Source organism: Triticum aestivum, chromosome 1A, assembly GCF_018294505.1.
Source record: "Triticum aestivum cultivar Chinese Spring chromosome 1A, IWGSC CS RefSeq v2.1, whole genome shotgun sequence".
Taxonomy (NCBI): domain Eukaryota; kingdom Viridiplantae; phylum Streptophyta; class Magnoliopsida; order Poales; family Poaceae; genus Triticum; species Triticum aestivum.
Genome location: NC_057794.1, coordinates 147,246,069 through 147,251,342, shown reverse-complemented (window position 1 = coordinate 147,251,342; position 5,274 = coordinate 147,246,069).

The window sequence follows — 5,274 nt, the reverse complement described above, 5'->3', positions numbered from 1 at the left end:
ATCCTACTAAAAATGGGGTGGTAACATACTCAAGGTTCTGAGATCATACTAAACAGACTACACCGGAAATACTCAAAACTGGGGTATGACTCTGATCAACCAATCCTATGGAACTACGGAGTAGTAACACGTGATCCTGATAGACGGAAGAGAAGCCTAGTTCCTTAACCCCGTCGGAAAGATAGGACGACTCAGATCAGAAGGCCATGAGGTATAAGGAGTAAAAAGAGCCTTACGTTCCAACCCACAAACAATTCCCTTACATAACTAAAGATTTTCTAGACTCAACTTCGACCAGTATGGCTTGGTAAACCTACAGGCAGTCAGGCTCTGATACCAACGCTGTCAGGACCCCGACTCGATGCCACATCGATCTAGCATGTAACACCTCATATCACTTTGCGGCCTCACGCACGGTATCCCCACGGGTGTCGCCTTACCTTTGCCCGGGACCGTTTGCGCATTTTGGCACACGTATATGATGGTGTCGCTAGCATCCATATGATAAAGAGCCCGGGCTGACATGGCTAGTCGTAAACCCAAAGTGGCACTAACTTACAGGGACAGGCATCCATGACCCAGCATCGAACGTGTCGGTCATCAGCGAGTGAATCCAGGCTGTAGCACTGGGCTAACAGGACTCCGGTGAACCGGGCTGTAGCGGGCTAGCAGGACTCCGGTATTCATCGCGTGACATTTCCCCGAAGGGACAGACACAGGATCGAAGAAGGACACATGCCGGCCAGCCTAAGTGTTCCGGAGCAGTAGCAAGCTACCAGGGCTCAGTGGAAGCACTAGGAGACATTTCCCGGTAAGAGAGGCTACTAAGGATAAACAACTAGATAGTCAGATCCCACACATAGCAATACACATTACACGTACGCATAACATGCAAGTATGTGCTGTACAACATGGCATCACAGCATAACTCAACAACTTATATAGATAAAGGCTCAGATGAGCCGTCATAGCATTTATTGCAAACAGGGGTCACAAGACCCGTCATACAGAGCATACAAGCAACAAGCGGAAACATTACATGCCTGGGTACAGACATCTACAAATGAAAAAGGCTGAAGAGCCTGACTATCTACAACATCCGATCAAGATCGTAGCTGAGGTACTAGCTACTAGTCGAAGTCCACGAGAACACTAGTAAGACCGAAGTCTCCGCTGCAAAAACATAAATAAAGCAACATGAGTACAAAGGTACTCAGCAAGACTTACATCAGATCCTATCATACATGCATTTGTATCAAGAGGGTAATGTGGGGTTTGGTTGCAGCAAGCCAGCTTTGACTCTGTGGCTATCCTATTCTACGACTACCAGAAACTCTGGAGGTGAAACAACGTACACGAGTCCACTAATCACCACACAATACACTACTATGGATTCATCCCCGTCTCCCTACGAGAAGGCCATCCATAGCACTCACACTTGTCTTGAGCATTTTATAGTATCCACTTCAAGTTGTCTATGTACCATGTAAGCATCCAAGAAGTCCATAACCGCGGACCCGGCTATTCGAATAGATCATGTTAACCCTGCAGGGGTGTACTTCTTCACACACGCTCTCGCCACTTACCGCCATGTACACGTCATGTATCTCGGCAACCTTCAAGCGGAAGCCTGGCGAGGGTGTCGGCCACGACCTGACTAACCACACAAGACTCTAATCCAGGTTTATCGCCTATTCGGGTTCCATCCGCAAGGAGATCCGGCCGGGGTTTCACTCACGGCCCCAAACGATGTGTGCAGGGTTCCCAAGCCCACCTCGCCGGATGGATCTACGCTTGGTACACCGTGCCACTGGTGCCTAGTCTGTCCCAAGCCCACCTGGCCGGGTGCCACTTGGTAGACTACTAACACTACCTACAAACACCAGAAACTAGTTGCGACTCCTGGACAGAGACCAAGTTGGTTAATAAGTCGAGAGGGGTCGAGTTACCGGAACCCAATGTGTGGTAGTATCGAGTCATTGGACAACATACACAGAACTCAGTGCTTAAAGACGGTTCCAGTGAGACAACCCACCATGTACTCCTACATGGCCTCTCACCGCTACCTTTACCAAATCGTGTTCACACACTTAACTCTCAGCATCAGAACATATCGTAACACTCCAATTCATTCCCAATGAACCAGACCTGACACAACTCTAAGCAATAGCAGGCATAGCATGGTAGGAACACATCAGTGGCTTCAATCAACTCCTACACATGCTAGTGGGTTTCAACTATTTACTGTGGCAATGACAGGTCATGCAGAGGAATGGGTTCAACTACCGCAGCACAAAGTAGCAGATGAATCGTTGTTGTCCTAATGCAATAACTGAGAGCAGGAGCGAGAGAGTAGGGTTTTATCGAAATGAACAAGGGGGTTTGCTTGCCTGGTAAAACAACAAGGGAGGCACTGCTTCACAGACAGGTACTCTGGAACGTCTCCGGAGTAGGACCTATCGAGAAGGAACGGTGCCGGCAATCAATACACAATCATATGCAACAATATGATGCATGAACATGGCATGTAGATGTGATGCTGTTGAGCTAATGCAACTAGGTAACATTTGTTTGAAGTCCATTTGAACCAAAGGTTCAAATGCATTTCTAAATTAGGTCTCTTATATATGCCATAATGTGTTTTCCCATATTCAGCATGTATAAGTTGGTTTGTCATGCATGAAACTAGTACAGATGGAAAGGTTGCATTTTTCTGATAATTTTTCATATATAAATTATTTAAATCTGAGCTACGGTTGAATTGTTATGAATTTTTGAAGTTTAAATCATTTTCTGGATTTTCTGAATTATTTTAATTCCAGAAAATTAATAATTGCGTCAGCATGACGTCATCACTACATCAGCTGGTCAACGCGGCTGTCCAGGTCAAATCTGACGTGTGGGACCCACACGTCAGTGACACTGGGGTTAACCCCGAGTCAAACCCGGGCTGGTTAGCTTTGACTAAGCCCTGGGGCCCACTTGTCAGCGTCAGTAGGTGGGGGGTTAGTGACTAATTAACTAAGCCACGTCAGCCCGCCGGAGTTCTGGCCGGCGGCGACCATTAGCGCGGCGGCGACTCGCCGGACTTGCGTTACAGACAGCGTTTGATCGCGCGAAGACCACCGGGGCATAGCCCGTCTTCGTCCGCAACCAGGGGAGCTGATGGGGGGCTGCGGGGGCGCCGGAGCTCGCCGGAGCGGAGCTCGGGGCGGCGGCCGGAGTTCGGGATAGCGCGGGCGTGGGGCTGCAGCTCGCGTTCGAGCGAACGGAGGGCACAGGCGGTAGCTACGAGGCAGCAGGAGCACATCGAGCTATCTACGCGAGGCGGAGGTGCTCGGGGGCACGGAGCTCGCCGGCCATGGCGGACGGCGGCTTCGGGCGCTCGTGGGGCAGCGGCTACAGGGCACGCGCGAGAGAGAGAGGTGAGGGGAAAGGAAGAGAGGCTCACGGCGGACTCGCAGAGCAGGCCGGTGTGCTCGGGGACGTCCTGCGCCCGGCGAATTGACGGTGATGGCGGCGAGGTCGATCTCCGGCGTCGGTGGTGAAGAAGACAACGGCGTCGGCGATGGAGCGGTTCCGGAGGTGCGTGGCTTGACGAGGAGGTAGAGGGGGTCGAGGTGGAGCTGGGAAGCGTCTCAGGGAGGCGAGGGGAGGCCGGTGGCTACGGTGATGCCCGTCGGCGGCGGCGGTGGTTCTCGGGTGAGAGGGAGAGAGAGCAGGGGAGAAGAGGAGGGCGAGGGAGAGTGAGAGCGGTGCGGGGCAGCTGCGTGGCTTCGTCCGGGGCATCGAGGGAGTCCGGGGAAGCAGGAGGTGGCCAGCAGGGGGGAGGTGGCGCGCGCGTGCCGGCGAGCGTCGGGCACACGCCGTTCCCCTGTCGGGGAGGAAGACGACAGAGGAGGGGGGGCCAGGTGGGCTGGGCCGCCTCCTGGCTGGGCCGGCCTGCTGCGGCTGGGCTGCACAGGGGAGGAGCCCCAGGTAAGCCCCTCCTTCTTTTATTTTGTTTTTCTAATTTTTCTGACATTTGTTTGATTTAATAAATATATTAAATCATTTAATTTTATTATGCCAATTTTTGTAGGGGCTAATGGTATTATTCCAGAGCTCCTTTATAGATGACATAATTTTTGGACCATATTTCATATATATAGAAATATATTTCAATGCAAATATTTATCGAATTAATCCAATTGGCCAAAATAAATATCCATGAGCTCCTAAAAATATTGTTTGATTTTTATCTCTGTCCAATATTTTTAGAGGGCATCATGAGCATTTTCTTGGGCCCTTTTGGAGAAATTTTTATTTGGGTCATTTTCAAAAATGATTCTGAGGGTTCCACCAATCCCCATTTCAAATTTAAATGAAATTTAAATATGATGCACAAATAGCTAGCTAGTCTAAGTCATACCAGACTAGGGATGTGACAAGCAGATCCTAATATATATACAGGTGGCTCAAAATCAACAAATGCCTAAAACTTAGTGTAACAAGAGAATCCAAGTATGTACTCATTTGAAGATGGTGGCAGAAGCATTGGTTAAAGTAAGTATCTTCATGGCAAATTAAGAGACTCAGTTGTTGATGGTACAGTAACATAAGTAGTGGAGTGCTAAACCACATGAAAAAATGAAGGAAATATGCCCTAGAGGCAATAATAAAGTTGTTATTTATATTTCCTTATATCATGATAAATGTTTATTATTCATGCTAGAATTGTATTAACCGAAAACTCAGTACATGTGTGAATACATAGACAAACAGAGTGTCCCTAGTATGCCTCTAATTGACTAGCTCGTTAATCAAAGATGGTTAAGTTTCCTGACCATAGACATGTGTTGTCATTTGATAAACGTGATCACATCATTAGAGAATGATGTGTTGGACAAGACCCATCCGTTAGCTTAGCATAACGATCGTTTAGTTTTATTGCTATTGCTTTCTTCATGACTTATACATATTCCTCTAACTATGAGATTATGCAACTCCCGAATACCGAAGGAACACTTAGTGTGCTATCAAACATCACAACGTAACTGGGTGATTATAAAGATGCTCTACATGTGTCTCTGAAGGAGTTTGTTGAGTTGGCATAGATCTAGATTAGAATTTGTCACTCCTTGTATCGGATAGGTATCTCTGGGCCCTCTCGGTAATGCACATCACTATAAGTCTTGCAAGAAATGTGACTAATGAGTTAGTTGTGGGATGTTTGAGGGTGTCCTGGACTAAGGGGTCCTCGGGCGTCCGGCCTGTTGGACATGGGCCGGACTG